Below are 15,346 nucleotides of genomic sequence, written 5' to 3'. Positions count from 1 at the left end.
TCCTGTGGCAGAAGAATACCATAGGCTCACGTCTGGAAGAAGTGATTTGTATAATGGTATTCACAGTATATTTCTTATCATGGTTTCATAAAACTGAAAGCACAGATGTTCATCAGTAGGAGAAATGAAGACTATATTATGATACATTCACAATAGAATACTCAGTATTAAAAAGAACCAACACCCAATAGTGTTCAAATAAAGAATACAGAAACAAAAGTACATGTTGCAGAATTCTGTCAAAATGAGATTCAAAGAACAAAGAAAACAAAAAAAGATTTAATAGCTATTGCCTCTTGCTGAAGAGAGGTTTAGTGGAGAGGGAGACTTAGAAAATTTGTAGGTGGTTTTGTAAATATAGAATTGTAAAATTACGTGCATTACTCTGTTCAGTTGTGCAATACATTAAACCGAAATTAAGATTAGAGAAAAAACACCATCGGATCACATAGGTCAGAAAACCATTTTTTTCTATTATCTTGAGTTCTAATTACCTGCATCAACTATCAAAATCTAGCAGATGGAATTACACAATGTGTATTAGATTTGAACACGATTCCCAAATTAGAACATTAATATGAGAGGTTTAAATTTTCCATCATGTGAGAAATGTTTACTCATATTAAATCATTCTTTGACTCCGATTAATTTAGAAAAAAGAAAGTCACAATTCAAACACAAAGCTTCTTTCTTCTCATATTTTCTTTTTGCTCAGCCTTGGCAGAGGGGTCGCATTCTAGAGCCAGCTGTGATTTGGAGTCCCTGGCTGATCACTGAAGCTCAGGTCAATTCCCCTGGAGTTTATCCAGCTCCTTTAGTGCCTTTGAAGGGGAAACAAGCCAATGCTGACTCCTGCATGTCTTCGTTGTTTCAGTGTCAGAAGCCAGCTTAACACAGCAGTGGATTCCTGCCACAACTACAAGATGTCAAAAGCACCAAATGTGAGAGTTTAATGAGACTCCTGTAGTAGCCACAGTCCCCAGTGCATAAAAAAAAACCTTTTACAGTAATGTTTCCCCTGCAAAGAGTCTGTTCCCAGAAGCCAGGCCATGCTGCCAATTTAGACTTATGTGTCATTATTCGCTGGACGAGAGAACCAGGAAGAAGGAAAATAGAGAAAAGGGAGGAGAGAAGAGAAAATTGTTTTCTACCATATTTCCCTTTGTATTATTTATCAGGACTTCATCATCAGTAAACTTTACAATGCGTTTGGGAGAAGTTAACTATAAATAGGTTAACTGCAGAACTAAGATTTCCACAATTATATAGACCATCGCTGTTTCCAGGAGAATGCTTCCAGAAACACTGTTTTTCTAACTTTAGAAACTTTAAGTACTGCCAACACTAGCCCTTGGGTCTTTCTCAAGGCCTTCTTAGTCTCTTTAGCATCCTTAATGAATATTTAAAGAACAGTTTGTTGTTTTAACCCTTCTCTTTAGCGGCTGCATTCCTGATACCTTCATCCTGAATTGAACAAGACTTCCAGTCTAGGATAATCTTTCTGCTTGTGACAATAGAAGCAGGATCTTCAAAAAACACCCAGGCTTTGCATCATCACTGGGGAAGGGGCACAAAAGGTAGAGCAACCATTGTTTCTGTCTTCAGTGTCCAAAAGGCCCAGCTGAAGCCTGGCAGCAAAGTGCACTCTCTCTCTCTCTCTCTCTCTCTCTCTCTCTCTCTCTCTCTCTCTCTCTCTCTCCTAGGCAATAAGTACAGATCCAAGGATTCACCAAATCTGCAGTTGCTTTTGTTATTTGAGAACCCAGGGAAACTGCTTTGACCCCACCTGTGAGCAAGCTTCCCTCTCAGTCTTTGTTCTCTTGAACAAAAATGAGGCTCTCAAGTGTCACAGCCTCCAGCAAACACAGTCACCTTCAGTTTGCTGAGCAGTGCCAGACATCATCATTTAAGGGAAAAGAGACTTGGACAACATCCCAAGCCCTTGACTAGCTAACATAGTCACAGCCCAAAAACTTCCTGAAGAAAAAAAAGCAATATGACATTCACTAGTCAGCTTTTAAACCATACGAGCAAAATACTTGACACAGACTACTTATGAAGAAAAAGAGGTTTGTGTAGCTCACAGTTTAGTTCGTGGTTCAAAAGGCATAAAGGAGGCTCTGTGGTGAGGGCCGCCCCGGGCTGCATCACCTCATGGTAATAGCAATGGAGGCAAGAAGTTAAGAGCTTCATTCTGGACCCAGGAGCAGAGAGAATTGGATGAGGCCAGGCTTGTTCCTCTTAGGACAATGCTCTCCAGAGAACTCAAGGGATCCCGAGACAGCTATCTTCTGAGATCACACTGCACTGCCCTTAGAACCTCCTGCTAGAACATGCCCTAAAATCTCTACCACCTCCCAACACCACCAGTCTGGGAGCAAGCCTCCAATCCCACAGGCTTTTTGAAGACACAATAAAACCACATCCTAGCCAAAGAAGAACACTAGCAGGAAAAGTGTATTCTATATTACTAAATTACAAACTTGGCCTCAATTTTCTACCTGGAGTCTCACACTTGTGAGTTCGAGATATATCTACCTAGACCAGGGAAGGAAAATCATGATTTGCACACACTGGGTCCCCTGAAACACGCAGGGCAGACATGGATAATCCATCATGACCCAGATGTGCCCTAAGGACCTCCCCACTCAGCACTTTTTGGTACCTGAGAAGAAACCTATTTAAAATGCAGCACTAGATGAAGTGGTCTTTTCATAGGCCTCTTTTTTTGTGGTTCTTAACATTTCTTGTCATTTAAGGTGAGGGTGGCACTTCTTTTGAAGTGAGAGCTATTATAAGATTCCTTATAACTATAGAAGAGATTTTTTTTTTTTTTTTTTTTGGTACCAGGGATTGAACTTGGGACCTTGGGCTTGCAAGGCAGGTGCCAGAACCACTGAGCTAAACCCCCTTCCCTAGAAGAGAATTTTAAAAAATTTTTTAAAATTAGGGACTCACTTTGCTGACTGAAAGCCACCAAATAACCCATTAAGCCAAAACAAGACTTGATAATGCTTTTCATCCATATCAGATCTCTTCTTCTTTGGGGTAGGATTAACAGGAAAGATCATGGTGGGAGAGGAGGGTTGGCTCCCAATTGTATTAAGTATAGTTAATTGTGAGAATTTGCATTGTAACTACATCCAAAGTGTTATCTTTATTTTATAGATCAAGAAACTAAGCATGTCATTTTGAGGTCACAGAGCCAGTGAAGGCCAGATCTGAATTGAAAAATGCTGATGATACTGGAGCCTTGCTTCACCCCATTCCAGATAACTTCCTTGACAGGATAACTAGGAGTCCACAATTCTCTGGATTCTTCTTGGGATGGGCTTAATCATAGACTGAGGTGGCATGACTTTGAGGGCTAATGGGAAACCCCACTATTTCCTCACCACCACACTGCCCTCCTGGCCTTCACATGCCCCTCACTTCACCTTAATACCCCAGTGGTGCTTGGAACTCTCTGATAAATGATTCACAGCTTCTGAGTAATTGTGACTTTCACTGATCTTTTTATTTCCCACTAAGGCACCCCTGAAAAGAATAACTTTTCTCCATCACGCCCACTTTAGCATGTACTAATCTGGCAGATGGCTTTTCCCTGGCACAAAACTGATCCCAGCTTTAGAGGGGTACTAGCCAGTTCTTGAAAAGGAAAAAGAGAATCTTCTAAAGAAGGAGAAGGGAGCCTGAATTTGACAAGTGGGCAGAAAGAACTTTGCTCCCCTGCCTCCACATTCCAAGAATCATCCCTTTCCATAGTTGGAGGTACAAGGCAGGTGATTCATGTACTCTACCAAATCTAGAAATGGACATTGGAGCTCTCCTTGCCCAAGATGGGGGACTGGGTCATCCTAGAGAAACAAGGGACTCCCAGAAGGCAAGCTTTCAGTCATACTACCTGAGTTTAACTTGTTTCCTGAAGCTTCTGGGTTAAATTGCTATCAGGTCTTATTTTTATATTGATTTACTTGGCAGTGAAAGTTCATTATGAATGCTAATAAGCCTGAAAGTCAAGAAAAAATTCACAGTCTCTTTCATTATTGATAAAAACAAAATAAAAAACTAAAGATGGCTCTGGTGCTGAAATCATTCTCAACTCCAAGGTGACAAAAGGCCTGAATGCAGGATGACCATGCATTACATGAAGGTGTGTACAAATAACACTAGTGGTTGCAAGAAGCTATGCTGACGTCCATGTAAGTGAAAGAGCTCACCTGAGCCTCTGAAGCTGCCTATGTCAGGATCTCAGGACCACTGTGGTCCTCTCAGACGGGAAAGGTGAATCTTGATAGACCTGTTGGGTTAAATGCATTAGTGTGACCCACAGGATGCTGTCATTCTCTTATTTCCTGTTGGAAGAATAGTCCTTATAATATTTGATATTTGTGCCGACTATTTTTTCCTTTTTGAGACCGTCATTCCCTACTTGAGAAGAAGTAAGAAGTAAGAAGTAATCTGGGGACAGTGTTTTGACTGTCAAGTTAGGAAATTGTGGAGATTGTTTCCTCAGACATAAACTCAAATTTCTCAGTGTCATCTCCTTTTGTCCCAGCACGCACATCTGTCACGGATCCCTGTGTGTGCCTAGATGGACAGCTCTCTGTGACAATCTCCGCGAGTCGTATCCTTGGTCTTCTTCCTCTATTATACTGTTAATCAGTTCCAAAATACTTCAAGATTTTCTTTGCTAACAAGAAATGTTGACCTTGACAACCACATTTGCAAACCACATCAACCAAGGTAAAAGGAAGACAAAGGAACAAAGGCTAGTGAAGGGCTTCTCACCTTCCTGCAGGTATTTTCAAATGTCAAAAAATCTGTGATGACCTCGACAGGGTGGCACATACCTGTAATCTAATCCTAGCATTCTGGGAGGCCTAGGCAGGAGGAACACAAATTCAGCCTAGCCTGGGAAACTTAGCAACTCAGAAAGACCTTGTCTCAAAATTTTAAAAAAGTGTGGAAGGGGCTAAGAATGTAGCTCAGTGTGAAAGCGTCAGATTCAATCCCCAGTATTACCAAAAACAAAAACAAAAAAAATCCAGTGGTATTATGTTTTGGATCAAAACTGTTAACCCAAAGGCTCATATGTTCAGAGGTGAGGCTTTTGAAAGGTGATTGGATCATGGAGGTGCTATACTCACCAGTGGGTTAATCCATTGATGAGTTTACAGTTGCATGTGCTGTTAGGAGACTGGTCATGGTTGGAAAAGTGGGCTACCGGGATATAACTTGGAAGGGCATATTCTGGTCCTATCTGCTCTCCTCCCCGCCCGCCCCTTCCTAGTTGCCATGAGCTGAACAGCTTTCTTCTGCCATTCCTTTCTGCCACGGAGTTTCTGCCTTGGAGTCAACCAGCCATGGACTGCAACTTCTAAATCTGCGAGCCAAAATAACCCTTTTCTCCTTAAAGTTGTATATGTCAGGTATTTTGCCTCTGTGATGGAAAGCTGACTAATAAGAGAGGATAAATTACTGGAGAAGGCCAGAAAGGAATGTAAAGGAGCATGAAAGTACAGAGGCAGTGGAGGGCGGCAGGGACAGAGGGCCCAGCCACAGCTGATGTCTGACAGCAACACCTGAGCATCCCACTCTGGAAGGAAAGATTAATAACAACTTGTCCCACTTCTGTCAGAATTCATTACATTAATGATTACCAACTGCATGGCCCAAGGAATTGTACTTCTTTTTTCTTGCCTATATGTTTATAGTGCTATAGAAGAAAAGATTTATTTTGTTTTTTTAACTGATCACTAGAAATTATCTCATTTCAGAACCTAAAAGGAGGATCATGATAAAATCTAAAGCAGTCATTCTATTTTATCCTTTCCTATCTTGGTACAAAGAGAAGCAAGGATAGAAAATAAACTATCTGAGTATGTTGGCCAATTCTAAAGCTGCATTTCCAACCATTTCAATTTCCAGCTTGGACCCCTTCAAATTGAAATACAAACCCCCTTAACATAGGCCTCATCCTGGCCCTTCAGCCTTTTCTTCTAAATCTGAACTGGATGCCCTTACAATTTTCCAAAATACTCCCTGCATTTCCACTGCCCTGCTCCAAAATCTTTACCTGTCAAAATTCTGGAAATTCTTCAAGGTCTATGTCTCATTCACTTCTTGAGTTCTCCTTGACAAAAACTCTTTCTTTTCCCTTATAGTGTGTGTGTGTGTGTGTGTGTGTGTGTGTGTGTGTGTGTCTGACCCACCATGGTTTGTATTATAAATTCTGTGTGTACCAGCTCTGTGGCTCAGTGCTGGCACTGTCCTAGGGGAAAGTTATCTTCATTATCTGAAGTCCTCTGCAAGCCCTAACCCTGTAAGTTGCACAGTGTTGGCAACTTTAAACATGTGCTTACTGGTCTATTTTTCAAATATAACTGGCTGGGGACTTCATCCCTCTACCTACCCCACTTAAAAGTTAAGAATAGTCATAGAAAAGAAGTTTTTCATCTTTAAAGAACAGAATGTTAACTCTGAACTGATACACAAAACATCCTGTTCTCCATCTATTGAGCACAGTTGCAAACTTGACCCAGCTGAGATCTTAACTTATAATGCTCTCTATGTTTTATTAGCCAACCCCTCTACCTAATTTTTTTTTTGGTACTGAGGATCGAACTCAGGACCTCAAGCTTGCAAGGCAGGCAGCAGAACCACTGAGCTAAATCCCCACTCTTGCCCTTCCTATTTTAAAGGCTAAAATAGCCCATATTAAAACAAAGAATTTGGGACAACTAGAGAGAATTAAATGTGAGCATAATGGAAAAGGACTTGATAAGTTCTCTATATGCAAAATGTATTGGAATTGGAGTTATCCCAGATATTTTTCAGCGTCTTTTATACTCAAGGAAACTGCCACTGACTATGTTGCTAAACATGTGCACAAGGAAGGCTGAAGAGACCGGTGTGGCAGCTGTCCTTTCTGCAGTGCATTTGAATGAGAGCTGTTCTTTCCTTAGCAGCTGTAGATGCCGTTTGCTGAGTTTGTTGCTATTTTTGATACTGCCTGCTTCAACAGACAGAAAAAGAAGAGAAAGTAAGGGACAGTTGCATCCTCTTTGATAGACCCATGCCCAGCTGCTCTCTGTCCACCTTCCCCAGGCTCGGGACTGCAAATCAGCAAGTATTCCTATTTTTCAGTTCACTCACAGCAGTAGCTCCTCATTGATTCCAGTTGCACATTAACTTCACATCTGGATCAGCAGAAACAGGGCAAGCAGTGTTTCAGTAGAGACCACTCTCTGGTTCCCTCCTAAGGCTTCATTTCTTGTTTCCATCTAGTGACTTGTTAATGAGAATTGGCTCCAGAGTGATACTTGTTAAACTGCCCATGAAGATTCATGTGAAGTCTGAGGCAAATCTGTCTCCTGGTTGTGTGGTTGCAGGTCCCGGTGTTCTGTCCACATTCAGGCCTTCTTCAGCTTGGCACTTCTCTTGACCTGGCAGCCCCTCTGTGGAAGCTGTTACCCATGGTGGAACTCTCCACCATGGATTGCATATTGCCTTTCAGAAAGCAGAGAATAATGAGTGCTCCTGGAGCTTCAGTAATGAAGGAAATATTTGGCTTTATGCAGTTGGGTATTAACATCTATTCTCCTCTGCCTTACTGTCCCTCATTGTGCCGACCGAGCAATAGAACACAATTTCATGCAGAATGCCCCAGCCCGTAGACATTGTACCCCTGTCCCACATTAATTGACATCCAAGAATATACACTCCTGCCCAGAAAGATCCTCTTGTGGTCCTCGGATACTTTGCTGATCAATTAACTACCTCTTAGTGAGGCAGCGCAAATGTTCTGCTGGTAGCTCCTCATGTAGCTCCAGTGTCCTTCCTGTCCACCAAGGACTCCCTGTGAGAAAACAAGGACATCCTTGTATTTCACTGTAAAACAGCACTCAATGGAAACTTTCTAAAGTAGCCATATTAACTTATAAATGGACCATGGTCTAGCTGAAAGAGGTAAGATATTCCAAAGTAGATCCTTGTCCTTATCCTTTTCAGGGTGAGAAGCACCACTTGGTAGGCGTCAGGTCTGCCTCCTGTGAGCTCATGGCCTTTGGAAGCTACTCATCTTCTCTGCTTCAGCTGATTTGCCTGTATCAGGAGAATTAAAATAGTGCCTGCACCACAGCTTTGCTATGGAGAACAGTGGAAGTACAAATCACACCAATAAATATAAATTAATCAGGTTATGAAAATTCTTAGTTATAAAAACAATTTTACATGTAGCTTATACAAATTTCCAAAATCTACAGAATTTTTGGTTTTCAAAATGTTTTAAATGGCCAAGAACTTCTGAGTCCTGGGAGTTAGCAGTGAATTGGTTTGATTCATTTTTTATGATCTACCCTCATCTCTCTGATTGTGATCATGATAAAAAGGTTTTTTTTTTGTTTTGGTGCCGGGATCGAACTCGGGTTCTTGCACTTGTGCAGCAGGTGGCGAAACCACTGAGCTAAATCCCTGGCCCATGATAAAAAGTTTTTGAAATTCTTATCTTTCCTCAGCAACTTAAAGATCAAAGGAAAAATATGTGGAATATTTAGGCCTATTTTAGAAAAATATGAAGAAAATTTCTACCTCTGATTTTAAAATACCAACCTCAGACTGTCTATCTTTGGGAACCAACTTCTTTATAAAATTGTCATTACTAAATATTTAGCAGAGAGAAAGGCATACATTTCAATCAGATGTTTAATGTGTTTTGCCATAAGTCTAATCAATGAATTATACGTCAACATTTCTCTTTAGGATGGTGCTAGTTTGCCGGGGATTTAGCTCAGTGGTTCCAGCCCCTCCCTTGCAAGCACAAGGTCCAGAGTTCGATCCTCGGTACCAAAAAAAAAAAAATTAGAATGGTGCGAGAAAAAGTGTATTTCCTATATTTTATGAACACAAATCAACTAGACTATCACTTAGGCCCAGAAAACAATTACTCATGTTTTTTAAATGCAGGACTATGCTGAAATGCTAGTGAAGAAGGAGGCTTTAGGATTAGTGTTAATGTTTCCCTTCACAGAAAGTCACAACTTAATGAGACCAGATAGACAATTTATGATTTTATAATTTTATTAATGAAATAACTGAAACTTCAAGAAGTAAAGATCAAAAACTAAATTTTTTTTCAGGTTTTTGAGACAAGTTCTCAGTATGCAGTTCGGGCTGGCCTCAAACCACAGCGATCCTCTGGCTCAGCCTCCCAAGTGCTGGAATTACGGGTGTGTGCGCCATATCCAGCTTGTCCTTTTATCCAGTCCACTAGGCTTCCCATCGCACAGCCCAACTAACCCTCCAAGAGAAAACACAGGTAGTGTGGTGTATTCAGCATGAAATCTGGAATCCTTTCTCTGTGTTTAACAAAAATCACAAATCAGTTTGATAAGTAAATACAGTGCCAGGCTTGCAGGTGATGAAGTAATTTCCTAAATCTGAGGTAGTCAGAAATACCTGTTTTTCCCCAAAAACAAAAATAACTCTCAGGACTGGTTGTGTTACTTAGCCAGGTCATCAAGATCTACATCATTAGGTGCTACCAACATTCTTTAACAGCTTTCCACAGCGGGAGAGGCAACAAAAATTAAAATGTAGACATTGGTCCTGTATCATGTCATGCTGTCATTTTGGTGTGATTTACTAAGCTGATGCTCTGGCTCTACTTTAAATGAAATTCAAACTTCCCTTCAGAGTTGTGAAGCCTGTTCACATAACCCCCACCACTGAACTACTTTCTAAAATGACCTAAATGTTTTATGCTATGGCTTTTGGTGTAGGGTATGGGAATGATAATAAATCCCTCTCAGGAAATATTTCTCTACAGACCTCAGGCTAATGATAAGAATAAAAACACAGAACAGGATATCTCTATGCCTGAATGTGCAGCATTTTAAAATATTTTGTTATGAATATTTTTGTTCTATAGCTTGTGGCTATTTTTTGCTTCTTTGGGTTTTTTTTAAAGTAGAAATTACAGAAATATCCAGGGAAAAAACATAGCTCCTCCTTGCAATATGTATATACACAAACTTGCATTTTATCTTGAGTAGAATCATCTTGTAATTTGTAAAGTTTTAATCTGTTGACATGTATTTATTTTCTGCCTTTGATAAACTTCTTCACTATATTAAATCATTTGAGTCAAGAGTTTTTTTGATGGCAAGAGATAAACTCTTAACTCAAATTAACTTGACACTAAAAAGGAAATTGGTTGGTTTGTTTGCCCAGGAACCCCAGAGGTGGGCTTTGGCTTCAGGCAAGGCTGCGACTATGTGATCAGCTTTTCTCTTTCTGTCTTTCTTTCCTGCAATTTCTGCTGTAGGATAACCTGATTCTTCCAGAAGAATACTTACTTTATTGTGTCAGGATTTAAAGCAAGAAAGAACCTTAGACTCACAACATTTCAACCCAACTCTGTCTGAAGGGACTTTTTCTCTTCCCCACTCAAATGCCAGTCCACGGAATGGGCTCTAAGTAGCCTTTTTGCATCAGGTCCCCAACCATGGGGGATTATCTGTTGTCAAAGAATTGTTACTATTGAAGTGACCCAGGCCTTGGTCATACCCCCTCCACTTTCCCCTTTAGTTGGAGAGAGGGAGTGAGCACCATCTCTTACAGCTCCATCAAGAGCTTCAGGGAATGAGGAAAGAGTGCTACAAACAGAAGGGGGCGTGCTACAATCAGAAGAGTGGGGGTGCACAAACGTGTAGGTGGACCAGGACCTAAATGGCAATCCTGTGTTTCTGCACATTCAGCTTTTGGTTTCTCAGTAGAGTCTGCCTGGAGGCACATCATTCCCAGAGGTAAGATGCACTTACTAATGACTACCCTCAACCAACGACACGTCAACCATTCTTCAGCACCTGGGCTGTTCTTTGGTTATTTCTCTTTAGGAGAGCAGCTTGTTTTCTCTGCACCAGGGAGGGTGAGGAGGACTTTGCTGCCTGAGGACAGTGAGTGGTTGTGGTGATAGGAGACAACAGTGGTAGGGAAACGAGTTACACAGGTACGGGAGCACAGGTTCTGATACGAGAAGATGCAGGTCCAGATCTGATCTGGATAACGAAGTCGTTTTAGGGCCCCAACTTTTCTGATCTTCTGTTTTTATCCCATTGAGTTATTGTGAGGATTGAATGAAACACACACATATAAAGTATACAGCAGCTTTTTAATAAGAAGAGATCCCACTTGTTGATTGTTTGTGCTAGTTCACCGGCAACTGCGGTTTTGTTCATAAAATCTTTTCCTATACCGATGCCTTCAAGAGTTCTACCTAACCTCTGTTCCACCTGGTTCAGAATTTCTATTTTAATATTTAGATCTTTAATCCATTTTGATTTTAGTTTAGTGCATGGTGAGAGATATAGGTCTAGGTTTAATCTTTGGCAAGTTGAAGCCCAATTTTTCCAGCACCATTTATTAAAGAGGCTATCTTTCCTCCAGTGAGGGTGTTTGGCTCCTTTGTCAAAGATGAGATGGCTGAGTGTGTCTGGAGTTGTTTCTGCATCTTCTAATCTGTTCCACTGGTCCTCAGTTCTGTTTCTTTGCCAGTACCATGATGTTTTTATCACAGTAGCTTTGTAGTATAGTTGCAGGTTGGGGATTGTGATACCCCCTGCCATGTCTCTGTTACCTAGAAAAGCTTCTGCACAGCAAGAGAAACCACCAGCAGTGTGAAGAGACAACCCACAATGTGGGAAAAAATCTTCACCTGCTCTTCCTCAGACAAAGGTCTACTATCTTGAATCTATAAAGAACTTAAAAAGATCAGACCTCCCAAATTTAAAGACCCAATCCAAAAATGGGCATCTGAAATGAACAGATGTTTCTCACACAAAGAAGTAGAAATAGCAAATAAATACATGAAAAAATGCTCAACGTCACTGGTCATTCGAGAGATGCAAATGAAAACAACGCTGAGATTCCACTTCACTCCAGAAAGAATGGCTGCTATCATGAAATCAACCAATAACAAATGCTGATGGGGCAGTGGGGAAAGAGGAACCCTGCTCCACTGCTGGTGGGAGTGTAGACTGGTGCAACCACTGTGGAAATCAATATGGAGATACCTCAAAGAACTAGGACTGGAAGTCCCATTTGACCCTGCTATTCCACTGCTGGGGATCTTCCCCAAAGAATTAAAACAATCATACCACAGTGATATATGTGCACCCATGTTCATAGCAGCGCAGTTTGTAATAGCTAAAACTTAGAAACAGCCCAAATGCCCATCAACTGGAGACTGGATAAAGAAAATGTGGTTTTTAGTAAAATGGAGTACTACTCAGCCATAAAAAATGAGAAATTAGAGACATTTATAGCTAAGTGGATGCACATTGAGGCAATATTCTTAAGTGAAATAAATAGGACACACATGTGTAAATACCAAATAGTTTCTCTGGTGTGAGAAACTGAAAGTGAAAATAAGGACTAAAAGGTATAATAGATAATGTGAAATAGGAAGAAAAGTGGCAAAGGGGAAGGAAGTGGGAGGGCTAGGGGAAAGGATAGAAGGGAATGAGATTAATATGAGAAAATGGAAAAATAGGAACAAAATCTTTGTAAATAGGGAGGACTGGAGGAGTTGAAGGGAGGGCTGGGCAAGGGTGAAAAATAAGAACCAAGAGAGACTATGTAAAGGTGCAAATTTCCAATGATGAATGTCATTATATTGTATACCTAAAATGTACCAATGATTAGAATGAATAATCGATAACGTAAAATAGGAAGAAAAGTTCTAAAGGGGTAGGGGTAGTGGGAGGGGCAGGAGAAAGGAAAGAAGGGAAAGGAAAAATGATGAGAAATGGAGAAAATGGAAATAAAGTCTTTGTAAATAGGGAAGGGTGGAGGGGGTGAAGGGAGGGCTAGGAATGGGGAAACAATAAGAACCAAGACGCATTATGTAAAGGTACAATTCCCAATGAGAAATGTAATTGTGTTGTATACCTACAATGTACCAGTAAAAGAATTTAATACAAAAAAATAAATAAAATTAAAAAAAATAAAATAAAGTATACAGCATAATTCCTGGTGACAGGTAAGCTCTAAATAATCAGTAGCCATGATTGTTATCAAGGGTATTATTATTATTATCATCCTCATCATCATTATTTTTCTCCTTCTACATCTCCAATTGAGAATGAGGAACAGCAGGTTGGGAGAATGAAGCTGTCTTGAATTAAAAGTGCACAGTATCACGATATAGACACTGTGATACGGGGCGCAAGCTTGCTTCACACAGAAGCTTTGTATCCTCTCACTTAGTCTTCAAAGCCCCTGCTGAGTTCGTTGTCATTAATATCCACTGTCAGGTGGGAAAGATGATGCCCAGTGGGACTGTGATTTTATTGGGTCACATAACTAGAAATTCACAGAGACAGGATTCAAACATAATATTTCTGACTCTGGATTTTTTTGTCTCTTAATTATACCACACTGTAAAAGCCTGTTTTTCTGAGAACCCAGCATGTGCCTGAACATGGTCCTGCTAATAATCAGATGGCATAATGGGAAAGAACAGTGGCCTGAGAAGACCCTAAGGAGTCTCATTAGGTCACCAAGGTTTTGAATATTTTTGCTAGGGACAGTTTGAGATGGGAAAGAAGAGAGAAAAATTAAGAAGAAGGAAGAGAAGATGAGGGAAAGAAATATGAAGATTAGGTGAGAAAATTTAAAGTCTGCCTGATTAGAACTAGGAGGGAGTCAAGATTATTTTTTAACTTTGCAGCACTTTTTGATAAAGGAAAATTACTTATCCTTGGTCAAAGGCAACAGGCATTGTTTAGAAAGTCTGAAAAGGCCTGCGTTCTGGTTCCTGTCCATGGCAGGGTGAGGTCCCGGGAGCGGCTTGGAGCCCCGCCTTCATCCGATGATCTGCTTAGTCGCGAGGCCCAATTCCACCACCACCACCCGCCCCACCCCGCGCCTTCTGGCTCTTCGGCCACCTGGTCCCTCACTACAGAGGCACAGGGGATTATACTTCACATAGTTAAATGTGATAGATTAATAACTATCACAAATTGTCATTTTCTAAGCTGCGCTTGTTGCTATGGTATTGCTGATTGTAACATTTGGCCTAACATGTTGTGATTGATCTAATCAGTTTTCCTTCCTGGTATAAGGAAAATAAAATAGCCTCAGAGTCATTAGAGCCTCAAAACCTAAACACAAGCCGTATCTGGAAGACACCTCTGAAAAGCAATCATTCCACAAGGGTTTTAAACACAAGCAACAAAGATACCTGCATTAAGCAATTCTGAAATATCAACCCAGGAATTAAACCAAGGACAGTACCAAAAACAAAAATGAGAAGACATTTAAGCAAGGCACAAACACAGGCTTCCAGCCACAAAAAGGAAATTCTGGGGGAAATGAGGTGGAAAAGTCGGATAATCAACCACCTGTACACCCTGAACTGATAGCACAGGAAGTAACAAAGCAGATCCATGAGGCTCTAGAAAAATTCAAAGCAGAAATAATCTCCCAGATAAATACAGAGATGGTGAGTAGAGTGAAAGACATGATTAGAGGCTCTAGAGCAGAAACAGACAAGAAAATAGATGAGATCAGAAACATGCTTGAAGCCATGAATACCCAGCATAAGAAAGAAATGGAAACCATGATCGCCCAACATAAGAAAGAAATGGAATCCATGAAACAGATTCAAACAGATATTCAGGAGATTAAAAACTCCATTGAAAGCATGCAGAGCAGACTAAGAGAATCTGAAGACAGAATATCAGATATAGAAGACAGGATTGCAGTTAAGGACCATGAAAACAGAGATTTCTTAAAGATAGTAAGGGACCATGAGAAATCAATCCAACAGTTGTAGATGATGCAAAGAAGAATAACATAAGACTGAAAGGAGTCCATGAAAAAACAGGAGAAAGTACAATTGACATAAAAAAAAAAACTGTTCACAGAAGTAATAGTGGAAAACTTCCCAGACAGAGGTAGAGAATTGGATGTACAGATAAGTGAGGCATATAGAACTCCATTCAGCCATGACCAAGAAAAATCTACACCTAGGCATATTATAGTCAAGATCCCAGAAACTCAACAGAGGAACAAAATTCTACAGGCAGGTAGAGAAAAGAAACAAATCACCTACAAAGGAAAGCCCATCAGAATCACAGCAGATTTCTCAACACAAACCCTCAAATCAAGGAGAGCCTGGAGTGAAGTATTTCAAGCCCTAAAAGAAAATAACTTCCAACCTAGAAAGTCTGAAAAGGGGAAAATATAAGAACACTCATTTTAGGAAAAAGTTTAGTTTTCCTCAGCAAGTCCTTTAGATCTTACCTTTTAGAATATGATACCCTTAGGGTTTTTATACAAG

This window comes from Heterocephalus glaber, unplaced genomic scaffold (assembly GCF_053883595.1).
Source record: "Heterocephalus glaber isolate CG9 unplaced genomic scaffold, H.glaber_assembly_v1.0 deba00000281, whole genome shotgun sequence".
Lineage (NCBI taxonomy): Eukaryota > Metazoa > Chordata > Mammalia > Rodentia > Bathyergidae > Heterocephalus > Heterocephalus glaber.
This window is presented reverse-complemented; position numbering follows the sequence as displayed.